This window comes from Mustela lutreola, chromosome 10 (genome assembly GCF_030435805.1).
Source record: "Mustela lutreola isolate mMusLut2 chromosome 10, mMusLut2.pri, whole genome shotgun sequence".
Taxonomy (NCBI): Eukaryota; Metazoa; Chordata; class Mammalia; order Carnivora; family Mustelidae; genus Mustela; species Mustela lutreola.
The window spans coordinates 76,253,352-76,269,925 of NC_081299.1; the positions used below are offsets into that span (position 1 = coordinate 76,253,352).

The 16,574-nt window shown below is 42.3% G+C and overlaps 1 pseudogene; it reads right to left on the reverse strand.

Annotated features, from left to right (window-relative positions):
• Positions 1–276: 276 nt before the first annotated feature.
• Positions 277–730, reverse strand: LOC131810742 (small nucleolar RNA U3; annotated as a pseudogene).
• Between the last annotated feature and the right edge of the window lie 15,844 nt (positions 731–16,574).

The following is a 16,574-nucleotide window of genomic DNA, read 5'->3' on the forward strand; positions in this document are numbered from 1 at the left end:
CCTCTCTCTCTGCCTGCCTCTCTGCCTACCTGTGATCTCTGTCTGTCAAGTGAATAAATAAAATCTTAAAAAAAAAAAAATACAGCCTCTGTTTGTGTGCGTACTGGTGTAAATTTCATTTAGAATCTGACATTAGAATCAAGGCAGAAGGGCCAATGCGACTGAGAATTCCTTCCCTCCCTCCCTCCTTGCTCTCTTTCTCTCTCTCTCCTTTCCTCTCTCCTCCCTTCCTTCCTTCTCTCTCTTTCTCTCTCTTTCCTTCTTTCTACCTTCTTAGCCACTCAGGGTGCTCTCTCTCACAAAGCCACTCTCCTCCTCCCTCTCACAAAGGAAGAGAAGAAAGATCATCAGTGATGGATGTCAGTGGTAGGGGCGCCTGGGTGGCTCAGTTGTTAAGCGTCTGCCTTCAGCTCAGCTCATGATCCCAGGGTCCTGGGATTGAGCCCCACCTTGGGCTCCCTGCTCAGTGGGGAGACTGCTTCTCCCTCTCCCTCTGCTGCTCTTGCCTGCTTGTGCTCTCTTGCTTTCTCCGTCAAATAAATGAAAATAAAAATCTTTTAAAAAAGAAGAAGAAGAAAAAAAAAAGAATGTCGGTGGCAGAAGCAACAGTAAGAGACAGTTTAACCCTCAAGAGAGAACACTACCTCTTTTCCCCATGGTTTCCAGTGCTCTACATGATCAGGGAAACTTCTCTAGTAACTATAGAAATGATGCCTGAAAATATTATCTTGCATCTGAAAATTCAGAAACATTTGGTAATGTATCATTTTATTCTTATTTTTTAAAAACATTTTATTTATTTATTTGACAGAAATCACAAGTAGGCAGAAAGGCAGGCAGAGAAAGAGGGGGAAGTAGGCTCCCTGCCAGAGCAGAGAACCCGATGCGGGGCTTGATCCCAGGACTCTGAGATCCTGACCTGAGCCAAAGGCAGAGGCCCAACCCACTGAGCCACCCAGGCACCCCAGTAATGTATCATTTTAAAGAAAAAGAGAGAAGCAGTGGCTACCCTGATAGGTGATGGAAGTTCTCTGGCAGACAAAATTTTGCATTATAATGTAAGTTAAATAGACTCTTTTGCCTAAGCCTGGAATTTTCCCATGGAAGTTGATTTCTTAGAACAGGGATGAATGGAAAGTTAGGGTATTTCTAAAGACCCACCAGTAAAATAGCAGTGTTTTACCCTCAGAGACTGCTCCTTTTTGGATTCCCATGAATAATTTCTGTCATTTGAAAGAGTTTAAGAAAAAGTTACATTTTCTTTTTCCAGTTGAGCCTCTTTTAATACATTTTCTGGTACCATTAAAATACTCATATATTTCCTCCTGGAAGAATGTTAAGATTGAATTATCGTTCAAATCCTTTTTTTTTTTCTCTTTTAAAGTTATTTTTCCTTCAAGAAGTTTCTTTGTCACTGTCAAGGTTAAGTGAAGTCACTAGTGAAGGAAAGCATAGAAGGAATTTGGAATGCTTTTCTGTAAACCCCAGTGACCTATCCCATGAGAATCCCCTGTAGGGCTCAGGGTTTTTAGGATAAATCATTTTGGGAAAATGTTTTCTTCCTTTACTGTTAGGTTGACAAGGCAAAATAATTAATACTGTTTGTGTCAACCTTTCTCAAAGCAGGTTATAGAAACCATGGGAATTTCTACCTGAATGGTACAGAATTGCATTTTTATCACTCAATACTGCACATAGCAGATACTCAGTAGATGTTAATGTTAATTGAATTACATTGAATTCCAAGAATCTTCTAGAAATCTTAGATTGGTTTCTTTCATCTTGCTGATAGTGAGCTGGAAATGGAGGGGGACAAGTCTAGCCCCTAGGCAAAGAGACACATGTTGGTTAGGAATCTCACAATTTCCTTTGAAATTGAAGATGTCAGTTTCTGAAGGACGCTTCATAGATCAAGGCCCTGAATCCATAAACATTCCCTTTGCAATTATCTTGCTACTTCTACAGGCGAACTTTTAAGTTTTTATTTACTGCTGTGGCAGGATAAAAAGTGATCCTCCCCGCCCCCGCCCCATCTGGGGAGAGATTTGGGGATCAACAAATTCTATCATAGGAAGTAAACAAACATCCTCAACTAACAAGGGACTTTTGTGATGAAATAAATCCAGGAAGGAAACAAAAACTACTTTACCACAATAATGCCAAAGTTTTCATCATAGGGCCAGGTGAAAAACATGTTAGTGCCTGAAAAATACTTTGCTCCTGTGTTACTGGCCTACATTATCTTTGGAAGATGAGTAATACTGACCACGGAGAGACATCTGTCCTTAGGTAATTCAGGATGAAACTTGCCTCTGTCTGCAGACTTCACTGCCTAAGAGGGGAGAAGCATTGAGGGTCCCCATGTGTTCTACTACATGTCCGGCCCCTGTTTGTTCTGTGTGAGAGCTAGCAGCAGGCTGGGCAGAGGAAGTCTTCCATTAAGCATCCAGCTGAAGCCCAAGGCATTAATTTTGCACTAAAGAAGAGACAGCAGCAACTTGGGACTGCTTCCTCTTGTAAAGAATCGGAGCAGTTTTCTGTGGCAAAGGGATGGGGGTGTTACCTAGGCAACTTAGAGGATGTGAGGAGGATGACAGAGGCCTGGGGAGGCACATCCATGTGGTATATAGGTCCCAGAGGCTCAGTGTAGGCCCCTGTCCTATCTGCTCCTCTCCACCTTTCCCCACAAGGTCATAGCGAACAGGTTACTAAGACAGGATATCACTACTGGTTCTCCTACTAGGAATGATTTTGCAGCCCTCACAGAACTTTTTTGGTTACACTTTTGTCAGTGTTCAGAGGGTGTTTAGGCCCACAAAATTGGGTGTGGATGTGTTTAGGAAACACAACTAACTTGCCAGGTGAACCTGGGTAGAGATAGGTCTAACAGGGACCCACTCCAGACTCTCCCCTAACTAAGATAAAAGGGAGTTTACAAGCCAGCAGACTGCCCCCGCAAATTATCAGACAAGATGTCTACTTTGGCTTGGTCCCCCTCTTCAAACGTTAGCAAAGCCCACATACTTCATAGTTCATGTGACAGTTAATCATGACTATAGATGCTGGGCACATTATGGCATGAGTATTCTTTCTATAAATGCTAATTAAATGCTCCACTTAAAAAAAAAAAAAAGATTTATTTATTTATTTATTTATTCATTCATTTATGATAGATCCAGAGAGAGCACAAGCAGTGGCAGAAACAGAGGGAGAGGGAGAAGCAAACTCCCTGCTGAGCAGGGAGCCTGATGTGGAGCTCGATTTTATGACCCTGGGATCATGACCTGAGCTGAAGGCAGACACAACTGACTGAGCCACACAGGTGCCCCTAATGAAACGCCTTTAGATGGTAGACCCTCTAAACTTATTTCTGGGGAAATTAATTCTTTGGTCTCTGACCATAGATCTCATAATCTACTGAGGAAAACAACCATGAAGAGATAGTTTATTTCATTTCAATTAGATTGAAGAAGGGACTTTGAAATGATTCCAATTCGTTCACCTGAGTGACCAGAAGGACCTGAACAGGTGCTTTGGCAAGAAGGCTGAAGCAAGAGAATGAGGCTGAGTCTGAGAGACATTCTGAAGAAGTTCCAAATGGCTTCCATAGGCAATTAGATACAGTGGGAAAGGGGACAGGGTATGGGAGAAGATGCTTGTGGCCTCCTGTTACATCCTTCTGAGCTCATTTATGTAGAAAACCTAAAGCAGAAATCTAAACATCAATATTGTCAGAGTGGGAGGAAGAACTGAGGGGCTCCTCTGACTTGCTTCTGTCATTGATTGCTCCACGCGGTAAGACTTGGCATTGATCTGTTTGAAACTCGGAGGCTTTCAGTTCGAGTTCCCAGGCAACCCCAAGTGGAATTCACTTCCAAGGAGTGTCAGAGCTGCTCCTGGACGTCAGACCCGAGACACTATCACAACTAAAGGAAAGGGTAAGTGCAGCTGCCTTGTGGCATCAGGGCCTTGCTATTCTGTGTCACGAACGAGGGTGTTGTTTTGCCTTTTTGGACAAGTATGTGTGTGTGTTGGAGACTTTGTAGATTCTGGCAGTCCTAGGAAGGGTGGGGCAGAGGACTCACCTCAGGGAAGGGAAGGGAAGGGAAGGGAACAAAGAACATGGACAGAGTAGCTTGTCCAACACCAACAGCAGATACACTGCTTTTTTTCTCCTGCAAAAATGAGACAAATGTCAAGATGAGGAAGATACGTTTAGTAGGACAGTGAAGTATGGGCTCCAGAATCAGATCGGATTCATCCCTACTAGCCCTGGGGCCCTGGGCTGGTTACCCAAGCTGTCTGAACTCTTGACAAAAACCTGGCACATAGTAAGTGCTTAGTAAATATTAGCTTCTACTATTCTAAGTAACTCAGAGCAGGAAAGGGAAATCAGAACTATTTTTCTAAACCTGAACAGGAAGCTAAGTAAAAGTAGCTTTCAAAACAGCACTAGAATGTAACTCCAAAAGTACTTGCAAAAAATAAAAGAAAAAAAAAGATTATTTGGACGTCATCAAAATTAAAAACTTTGTGGTTCAAAGGACACCATCAACAAAGTGAAATGAGAACCCACACCATGGGAGAAAGTTTTGGAAACCGTACATATAAGAGACATATATCTAAAATATGTAAAGAACCCTTACAATTCAATAATAAAAATCACATAACCTAATTTTTAAAAATGGGCAGCAGACCTGAATGGACATTTTTTAAAAACTTTATTTACTTAAGCAATCTCTACACCCAACATGGGGCTTGAACTCATGACCCCCAAATCAAGAGTCTCGTGTTCCTCTGAGCTAGCCATGTGCCCCAAATGGACATATCCTTAAAGAAGATATGCTAACAAGAAGTAAGAGCAAGAAGATGCTCAGCGTCTTTAGCAATCAGAGATGCAAACTCAGCTACAAGGAGATACTACACATACACTAGGATGGCCGTCATGAAAATGACAAGTAACAGGTGTTGGCAAGGATATGGAGAAATGGAAACACTGTACACTGCTTGTAGACATGTAAAATGGTGCAGACACTTTAGAAAGCAATCTGGCAGTTCCTGAAAAGGTTAAACACAGAGTTACCATGTGATCCATATGAGTGGAGCAATTCTACTTCTAGGCATCTACCCAGGAGAAAGGAAAATGTATGATCACACAGAAACTTGCACGTGAACTTTCCTAAGCTATCACTTGGCAGTAAAAAGAAATGAATCCCTGATATATACTGCAACATGGCTGAACCTTGAAGACAGTATGCTTAGTGGAAGAAGCCAAACATAAAAAAAACACATTTTGTATAATTCTATTTATGTGAAATGTCCAGAATAGGCAAATCTGTAGAGACAGAAAGGAGATTAGTGGTTGCCAGAGGCTGGGGGTGTTTGAGGAGGAATGAAGGGTGAATGATAATGAACATGCCGTTTCTTTGGGGAAATGTTTCATCATTTGATGAAAATGTTCAAAAATTGAATGTTGTGATGGTTGCATCGCTGTGAATAAACCAAAATCCATTGATTTATACACTGAATTAATGAATTATATCTTAATAAAACTTTTAAAAAGACAATACTAGGAGATGGAGGTATTAGTATGTTAAGAATATTCCTTTTAGGGGCACCTGGCTGGCTCAGTGGGTAGAGAATGCAACTCTTCTTTTTTTTTTTTTTTTTTAAGATTTTATGTATTATTTGACAGAGAGATCACAAGTAGGCAGAGAGGCAGGCAGAGAGAGAGGGGAAAGCAAGCTCCCTGCCGAGCAGAGAGCTTGAGCCTCCCAGAACCCTGAGATCATGACCTGAGCTGAAGGCAGAGGCTTAACCACTGAGCCACCCAGGTGCCCCTCATTATACAACTTTTAAAAAGATGTTTATTTTTATTTATTTGAGAGAGAGTATGAGCAGAGGAGAGGCAGAGAGAGAGAGAGAGAGAGAGAGAGAGAGGAGAAAGAGACTTTCTGCTGAGCAGGGAACCTGATGTGGGCCCTGATCCCAGAACCCTGGGATCAGGATCCAAGCTGAAGGCAGAAGCTTAACCATTGAGCCACCCAGGCGCCCCGAGAATGCAACTCTTGATCTTGGGCTCATGAGTTCAAACCCCATGTTGGGTGTGGAGCCTACTTAAAATTAAAATTAAAATTAAAAAAGACACCCCAAAAGAGAATATTCCTTGTGATATTACACCATACGGATATTATACCATACATCACCATATGCTGATATTACACCATACGTGTGTTTCAGAGTAATAGATCAATATTCAATGCAACATTTCTAGTGGTTATGCAAGAGATTTCTATTCATAGTGCTGGAAGTTTCTACATTTTCATTAATGACGCAGAAAAGTCCACTTGTGCTGAATATCTTGCCCTTGTTCCTTCAGATACATTCTTCACTGTCCACCCTGCTCTCTGTGGAGGCTGACTTGTGTGACCTATGCCAGGGGGCTCCTGTGGCTTATGGTCAATGCAGCAAGAGATCAAACCGGAGGGAGTAGCAGGAGGAGTCTGGGAACGTTAGCTGAAACACCACCACGCCTAAGAGGCAGAAAAAAGCAGGATCCAAAGACACCTGGACTAAGAACAATGAGATGATTCTTTTTTTTTTTTTTTAAAGATTTTATTTATTTATTTGACAGAGAGAGATCACAAGTAGGCAGAGAGGCAGGCAGAGAGAGAGAGGAGGCAGGCTCTCTGCTCAGCAGGGAGCCCGATGCGGGACTCGATCCCAGGACCCTGAGATCATGACCTGAGCCGAAGGCAGCGGCTCAACCCACTGAGCCACCCAGGTGCCCCACAATGGGATGATTCTAACATGAGGATGTTTACTGCAAAGTCCAGGTGAAGATGTGGTGAGTACACTGTGTGAAGTTTTGATTATTACTGGATCACTGTGAATCAAGAGGTGACAAAGTGCACACCCCCCGCAACCCGCAAATAAACTTCTAGCTTTCTAAAGCCCAGGCAAGGGAATGTTTGCATTCTCTTCCTTTGTGGTCCAACCACTCTTAGAGTGTTACGTTCAGCTTTAGGTGATATGTGAAAAACCTGCTGCAGATTTTTAATACATCTGCTTTAATTTCAGCCCATCTCTTGGGTACATGAACGTGAGTGAATACATGCTACCATATTGGATAATTTGCTACGATAAGGCTGATTCTAAAATCACCTTTCCCTTCCAATTTTGTGTTGTTGTTGTTGTTGTTTTAAGATTTTATTTATTTATTTGACAGAGAGAAACACAGCAAGAGAGGGAACACAGGCAGGGGGAGTGGGAGGGGGAGAAGCAGGCTTCCTGATGAGCAGGTAGCCCCCATGAGGGGGTGGATCCCAGGACCATGATTCATGACCTGAGCCAAAGATAGACACTCAACGACTGAGCTATCCAGGCACCCCTCCCTTCCAAATTTTAAGAAATTGTTTTCTGAACCACACTCTCACTTCCATTAGAGTAAATTCTTTCCCAGGAAGCTTCTGGAATTTTTTTTTTTTTAAGATTTTATTTATTTGACAGAGAGATCACAAGCAGGCAGAGAGGCAGAGAGAGAGAGAGAGAGAGAGAGGGAAGCAGGCTCCCCACTGAGCAGAGAGCCCGATGCGGGCCTTGATCCCAGGACCCTGAGATCATGACCTGAGCCAAAGGCAGAGGCCCAACCCACTGAGCCATCCAGGCGTCCGGCTTCTGGAATTTTTATACAAATAGACTTAATAATTGACCCCATAGACTTTAAGCAAACCCAGACCTGTGTATATATTTTAGCCTCAAACCAAGCACAGATGGAAGAACTATCTAATCAATAAAGTTGATCAAAAATCATTTCTCATAGGCCTACCTTTAAATGTATAGTGAAATTTAAACTGAGGTCAAGAAATGTCAGAACGTTCATGCTAGAATTGCCTTTGATATCATTTAGTGCAAACCTCCACTATTTTAAGTAGGGAGACTGGGGCCCTACTGAGGTTAAAGGATGGGTTCTCATCTGACTTCGCCTGATTTTTTTTTTCTTCCAAGTCTATTACACATGCTACTTTGCCTTCCTGATGAACTCATACTTCTAAAAGTTCAGGAATTTGGGCCAGCTTGGAGTAGACTTAGTGAATCTTATTTCCTCAGTGTTTATTTGGTATCTACATTGTGATAATGCATCGTATACCACATATCCCAGGCATTTGTCTGCCTTACTCGAAACCAAAAAAATATAGTATTTACAATGTTTTACTGAGAGACTTTAAAGTTTTCCTGATTTCTTGTCTTATCTACTAATTACACCAACATTTATCAAGAATCTAGTATGTTCGGTCATGTCCAAAAGGTTAAGCACCACAAAAAGAAAAAAAAAAGTTTTTGCCTTCTTAGAACTTATTTGTAATTTTTATTTCTATATCTGGAGTGGACTTCAAGTGAATTGAAAGAATTCTTGCCTTACTTCCTGTGATAGCCAGCCTCCAATAATCCTTACCTCCTGGTATTCACACTGTGTATAATGCCCTCCATGTTACCCTGTATGTGGGCTAGAACACTGTGCAAGTGACCGTGTGTGAGTTTGAGTTTCAGTCATAAAAAATAGTACAGCTTCAGTCTTTGCCTCTCTTGGCTCACTTACACAGGGGAAAGGACCCCAAACAGCTTTGTGGAAAGGCCATGTGTAGGGAAGAATTGAGACCTGCTGCCCACAGCCAACACCAAATTTCCAGCCATATTGAGTGAGTCTGGGAAGTCATGTGGGACTGGATCTTTGGCTGTGTCTTAGAAGCAGACCTTTAGCCTCAGATCAGTCTTTAGATGACTGCAGCCCTGGCTGACATCTTAACTGCAACTTCCCAGCGACCTTGATCCAAAATTTCTAGCTCCATTACTTCCGAATTTATGACTCACAAAAATTGTAGGAAATAGCAATGCTTATTGTTCTTTTACACTACAAACATTGGGGTCACTTGTTACGCAGCAGTAGGGAACTAAGATACCTCCCACGTTTTAGGAAGCCTTCCTAGAGAAGAAGGATCTGAGAAATACCCATATGTTATAAAGTGGGGAGGGAGCATTATTTTCCCACACTTCTGAGTCACAAGAGAGTCAACACTTCGTGGGAAATACATATAAAAACACAGGCCATTGCAAATCCATGGTTTCTGACAGAGTGTTCAATGTTTTTGATGCTGTCAGAAATTTGGGGTTTCAAAATATGATTAGGAAAAATATAAAGGAGCTACACCTGTATTCCATGGGCAAGAGGAAGAGATCCATGGATGATGAAAAGGCCATCTTCTTGACTACAATAAAGAAGCCTCCAGAAATTCACTTAGTGTAGTTAACCCCAGCAGTGGGCATAGCAACCGAAAATATTGTGAAAAGTGCAACAACTCAGCAAGATTATTTGCTAATAATTTATTTTCATCAAGAAAAGAAAAACATATCCTTGGTAACATGCCAATTCTCAACAAGAAAATTCATGGCAAGACTGCAAGACTTTCTCTGGGAAAAGAGATAATTAAATCGTTCTGAAGTCTTTGCTCCTTAACTACAGTAGTCATTAAGGCTGTTCACAAATATTCTTGTTCTCTTTCCTTCCTGACATATGGTGGGTTGTACTTTCCCACCCACTTGAAGGTATCACCATGTGCCTCGCTTTGGCCAGGGAAATGTGAGTGGAAACTTTGGAAGTCAGGATACTTCCCTTTCTTATCTTTTTCTTGTCATAGCAACCAGCCATATTCCAGCTAGTGGCTGCTTTGTCAGCCTGGGGCCTGGGGTAAAGACGACAATGGTATGGAATAGGGCACCCCCCTGACCATGCTAGGAAGTAGGGTAAATAAGATACAAATAAGAAATAAATCTTCCCTGGGTGGCTCAGTCAACTAAGCCTCTGCCTTCAGCTCAGGTCATGATCCCAGAGTCCTGGCATCCAGTCCTGCCTCAGGCTCCTTGCTGAGCAGGGAGCTTGCTTCTCCCTCTCTGCCTGCCAGTCCCCTGGCTTGTGTTCTCTCTCACTCTTGCTCACTCTCTCTCTCTGACAAATAAATAAAATCTTTAAATAAATAGATAGATAGATAGATAGATAGATAAATCTCCAGGGTGTTTGGCTAGCTCAGTCCATGGAGCTTATGACTTTGGATCTCAGGGTCGTGAGTTCAAGTCCCATGTTGGGTGTGGAGTCTACTTAAAAAAAAGAAAGAAAGAAAGAAAGAAAGAAAGAAAGAAAGAAAGAAATCTTCATATTTAAGCCACTGAAATTTTAGGGTACCTTCTAACCACAGCATAATCTGGCCTATCCTGGCTGAAATGCTAATAAATAAGTGAAGTCATGTTCATTGGCCCTGCCTGTTCAGACACTGGCTCAGCAGCTCCCCACTGGTTAAAGGGAGCTACTAAGAGTATAAGAGTTGTGCTGGGAGCCAGGGGCCTTTCTTCCTATATCTCAGTATATTTTCACAATAAGCCAGATATTATTAATGCCATTTTACCTGTAAGGAGGCTGAGAAGTGAAGTGCCTTCCCCCAGCTCACTGGCGGGCAGCAGAGCTGGGACGAGAAGCCAGGTTTTCTGAGTACAAAACCCAAGCCCAGTCACTGAGCTGTACCAGGGGCCCCTAGTACCGATTATGAATCAAGGTAATTTTAGCCTACTTGATAACTCAGCTGTGACCTCTTCCTGCCTTAGTCACTTTTGTATCCTCCTTCCTATCTCTGCTTTGCTATTTTCTACAGGAACCCTCATCATGTTCCCCCACTCTGAGGTAATTGTCACCCTCCCACTTAAGGGTGAGTAAATAAATACTTGATTTGCAACCCCAGAAAGGTGTGCTAAACATTCTCTATACATTGGAATTTTACTTAGTCCGTATATGAGCCCTGTAGCAGAAGTATTATTAACTTCATTAGAAAAGCGGGGAACTGAAGCGCAGGCAAGTTATGTAAATGACCTAAGGTCTTTGTTAATTATCATTGGTGGGTAGATTTCAAACCTGTGTCCACCTGACTCCAAACTTCTTGCTCTTTCTAGCATCTGTTCCCACAGTGATATTCCCTGCATGTAAGTTGGAGGGGTTGGGGTGGGGGCAGAGAAAAAACAAAGTTGGAGAGGATTAAACTCCGCACCCCGATTGATTGGGCTTTTCTCTCAAGCAGCAGCCCTTTGGTAACCCAGAGTCTGCAAAGATCCAGGGATCCAAACATCATGAAAAAACAGGGCCCTCCGATCTCCTCAGAAAAATCCAGGGACAAGATCAGCTGGAAATAGTCATTTAATTTCCATCCTTTGATTTGCATATAGAAAGTGCACCATATGTATTTGTTCATAAATTTGAGTTCCCTAGTGGCTTCTCAAAGTCTATGATAGACAAACATGGTCTCCACAGCTTCTGGCTTTAAGGCAGGCTTGGGTACTTAACTGGTCCTCCGGATGGGCCTCTGGCCGCTGCATTGTCCTGGCAGTCTTTTTAACACTTCTTTGCACCCCCATGGACTAGGTTACCACCTTCTTAGCCCTTGGCTCTAGCTCTACTCCTATTTCACTTCTTTGTAAATTAGTTGCTCAGATCCCCCTGGGGAGAATGAAAATACATAATGTTCCTGGGTATTTGAGGCTAAGTATGTGAACCGTTACTCCCCACCTCTTTTTTTTTTTTTTTTAAAGATTTTATTTATTTATTTGACAGATCACAAGTGGGCAGAGAGGCAGGCAGATAGAGAGGGAAGGAAGCAGGATCCCCAAGCAGGGAGCCCAATGCAGGGCTCCATCCCAGGACTCTGAGGTCATGACCTGAGCTGAAGACAGAGGCTTAGTGCACTGAGCCACCCAGGTGCCCTGCATTCTCTTATTTCTTAACTCATTCATTGTAAGTAAGTGTAAGCAACTCATTATTCGGTGGGTATTCTAATGGAACATGGCCCAAGCAAAGTCTTCTAATGCATGTTAATTTATTTTTAATTATTTTATTTCTTTTATATATTATAATTAAGAATTAAGCTGAAAATCATGTGCCCCAGAAAGTTCTCCTGTCCCAAATAAACCAGAACTGTTGGTCATCCTAGATAATGTTGTTATTATTATTATTTTTATTTTTATTTTTTATTTTTTATTTTTTTTAAATTTATTTATTTGAGAGAGACAGTGAGAAAGAGCATGAGTGAGGAGAAAGTCAGAGGGAGAAGCAGACTCCCCATGGAGCTGGGCGCCTGATGCGGGACTCGATCCCGGGATTCTGGGATCATGACCTGAGCCGAAGGCAGTCATCCAACCAACTGAGCCACCCAGGCGTCCCTTATTATTATTTTTAAAAGATTTTATTTATTTATTTGACAAAGATCACAAGTAGGCTGAGAAGCAGGCAGAGAGAGGACGAAGCAGGCTCCCTGCTGAGCAGAGAGCCCAACGCGGGGCTCGATCCTAGGACTCTGGGATCATGACCTGAGCCGAAGACAGAGGCTTAACCCACTGAGCCACACAGGCACCCCGATAGTGTTATTATTTTTTCCAGAAATTATGTGAACAGGTTATATTATCTAAGAATTTAATTCTGTGATGGCAAAGGAAGGGTTACAAAAGATTTGTTGTAAGAAAGGAGTATTAGGTCTGATGGGGTGGAGAACCTGCCATAGAGAAAGCCCTGAGTCATGAAGGAGTTTAAGAACAGGATCTGTTTCCACAGGCTATCCAGAATGGGAAACACCCAGGGCTGAGTCCAGCCCTTCCCACATAGATAAGAGTTGCACCTCTGGGACTGGGCTGGTGTGTGGGGGTGGGAGGGTAAATCCTGGGGCATTTGACATCTATATTCCTAGTAGGGTGGCCTCCAGCACACATGTCCAGATTAATGCACACAATTATAATTTTTATTCTTGCAAAATCACAGAGCAGGACAAGTTTGTTTCTGCTGCCCTCTTACCTCTCTTTGACACTCCCGTTCTAGTGCTCTCTATGTCCTCATGTGGAAAACTGTCGCCAGACAGTAGCAGTGTGGGCTCTGGACTCAGACCAACTCTGATTTGGACCCCAGCTCTGAGCTAATCATCCTCTGTTTATGCTCCCTTCACTGTAAAATGAGAATAATGACAACATATCATCTGCATTGAGTTAATGTTAGGAATAAGTAGAAGAAATAGAGTAATGCAACTCATTCTTAGCATGACACATACTAAATGTCTCATAAATTGAATTTACCATTATCCGTTGACCTATGTATCTCTGCCCTTCCCAGGAGCAACTTACAAGCGAAATTACTCATTTCTCATTCTTTTCTCTCCTCTCATCTGTGTCACTGATGGCACACAGTCAGAAAGCATTCCGCTTCATGAAGCAATTTGTGTTAAGGCTAAAGTTTCCTGCATTTTAAAACTTACTTATCTCCACCAGAGGATGATGTATGAGTCATTTTTAGAAGTGAGAGAAGAGGGGCACCTGGGTGGCTCAGTGGGTTAGGCCTCTGCCTTTGGTTCGGGTCAGGATCTCAGGGTCCTGGGATCGAGCCCTGCGCTGGGATCTCTGATTAGCAGGAAGACTGCCCCCCCCCCCGCCTCTGCCTGCCTCTCTGCCTGCCTCTCTGTCAACTTGTGATCTCTCTCTCTCTCTTTGTTAAATAAATAAAATCTTAAAAAAAAAAAAAAAAAGGAAGTGAGAGAAGAGTAGTAGTAGATTTTCCATTGCTCCTTGCTATGGGCTGAATTGTGTCCTCCCTAGTTTATATGTTGAAGCCCTAACGCCTAGCACCTCAGAATGTGACTGTATTTATAGATAGGGCCCTTGAAGTGGTAATTAAGGTTAGATGACATCATTAGGATGGACTTTAATCCAATGTGACAGGTGTCCCTATAAGTGAAGTGAGGACACAGACATACATAGAGAGAAGACCAGATGAAGACATGGGGAGAGGACAGTCATCTACAAGCCAAGGAGAGAAACCTCAGAAGAAACTCGTGCTGCTGACACCTTGATCTTGGACTTCTAGCCGTAGAACTACAAGGAAACAAAGTTCTGTCCTTAAGACACGCAATCTGTGGTAGGCAGGTTTAGTAGACTTACACACCCTCTCCCTCCTGTCACAGACCTTTTGCAGATTGAAGTTCCAGGGGCCAAATCCCAGATAAGTTCCTCGAATTGCCTTTTCCCTTTTTTTCATCCTTATGGCAAACCCTGGAGATTCAGGCTATGGGTTCACAATGGGGAGGAAAGGAATTAATATTTTTGGGTTCTAGACATGCCAGGTACTTAATCATCATGGTAATTTATAAGTAGTTATTATTACAGATTAGGAAACTGAGAGTCAGAGGGGTTGCATATCTTAAGTAATCATTCATTCATTCATTCAACAAGAATATTATGGAACAAATATACCCATACCTGTATATCAGGCAATATGAAAGATGCTGGAGATACGTCAGTGAATCAAACTGACCTACTCCTTGTTCTCGTAGGGCTAATAGATTAGTGGGAAAACAGGTTTTAAACAAATAATCATGGGGTAGCTGGTGGCTCAGTTGGTAGAGCACAAGATTCTTGATCTCAGGGTTGTGAGTTCTACTCATGTTAGGGGTAGAGTTTACTTAAATAATCCCACAAGTAACTATATTATTATAAATGTGATAACTTACAGAGGAGCACAGCATATTAGTAGGAGGGTCAGATCAGTTTAATTCCATGTAATAAAAATTTACTGAGCATCTATTCTATGCTCCATGTGCTAAGTGCTTGGGAAGTATCAAGGAACATGACAGATATCGACTCTATCCTCTTAGAACTTCCATAGCTAGTGGGAAAAGAGGATATCAAACAAGCCTTACAAATGAGAGATAGAGAGAGAGGGAGAAAGAGAGAGATGTGAGAGATGACTTCAAGGTTGTCTGGGACATTTCACAAAAGCATATTATTTGGTATAAGAAGTCAAGGTAGGCTTTCTGGATGAATTGCTATACTTACTGGAACTTGAAGAATCAGGTAGCAGTTAGCCAAGCAGATGTGTGTGAAACTTTCTTCAGTCAGACCATTTCCAGCTCAGACAGTACCTTTCTTCCCATAGACTTTCTGAGCAGGCAAATTTCTCTGCCTGGTCATCTACAAGTTGTCCAGATACAACACTGGGCACTAACCAGAGAACTATTTTCAAAGTCTTGTCTTGAAAAGGACATTCACCTTAGAGGGTAAGCCTAGGAAATTCCATCTCAGTGGGTGACTTTAGGGTACTTCCTTTCCTTTACTGTTCCTTCTTTGTTAGACATTGGAGGTTGGCTTATGGAAAGCCTTCTTCCTATTGCCCTCTGCTATACAAGCCAGAAACAAACAGATTTATTTACCCAGAGTCCCTTGCTGGGATGGTCGGTCATGTGGCCTAATTCTGGTCAATAAGCAGAAATTACTGAGTAAGCTTTCAGAAAGAACTTTTTAATTTTTTTTTTTGTTATTTTTTCTTTTTAAAAAAAGATTCTGGGACGCCTGGGTGGCTCAGTAGGTTAAGCCTCTGCCTTTGGCTCAGGTCATGATCCCAAGGTCCTAGGAATGAGCCTCACATCAGGCTCTCTGCTCAGCAGGGAGCCTGCTTCCCCCTCCCCCTCTGCCTGCTTCTCTGCCTACTTGTGGTCTCCCTTTCTCTCTGTCAAATAAATAAGTAAAATCTTAAAAAAAAAAATGGATTTTATTTTTAAGTACTCTCCCCAACATAGGCCTTGAACTTACAACCCTAACGTCAAGAGTTGCATGCACGCTCTACTGGGTGAGCCAGCGAGGTGCCCCAAGGGAAGAATTTTTTTTTTTTTTTCCTAAGTTGGCTCCTTGCCCAGTGTGGAGCTCAAGGCAGGGCTTGAACTCCTGATCCTGAGATCAAGACCCGAGCTGAGATCAAGAGTCAGATGCTTAACCAACTGAGGCACCCATGCGCCCTGAGAGAACTTTTTTAAAAGGGCAGATTCACCTGGCACTTGTTTTTTCCTTTGTTTTTTTTCCTTTGTTCATGCCTGCTTTCTTCTTCTTGCCTTGAATCTGAATGTTTGAACTGGAAACGCAGCCGCCATCTTGTGATCACAGGGAGGAAAGCCACTTGCTAAGGATGCTGAATTGTAAAGAAAGGGCCTGGCTCTCTCATGGCTTATGTGGGCCCTGCTTATGCCCTGACTTTGTTTGAGAGGCTACTGAGCCTTTCATTCTTCAGCGTTTCAGCTAGTTCCCCGCACTGTTGTTCTTATTTGCTACTAAACGCATCCCTAACTGATTTGTTCATTACCCTATCTCCCTGGCAACCAAAAATAGGGGCTTGAACATTTCTACCTTAGTTTTGAAAGATTGTAGATGTTTTCTACAGTCTGCTTCGCGTCAGGATGTACCTGGTTGGGAAGGTCTAGGTCTTAGCACAAATGCATACTGAATCACATTTATTTAGACAATTGTACCCCACGCTGCAGAGCCAGCTGCCTTTTGAAGTGCCCCTAATTTAAACCCTTGGGGCACTTATATTCTAGCATTAAACTTCATGTTAAAACAGGTACAAAGTAGTCAGGGAGTGGCTCCTCCCTAAAGTCTAAATACAATAAAAATGATGCATGTTAACTTTAAAAAGAATTATTTTTGGAAAAAAAACAAAAAACAGAAAAGGA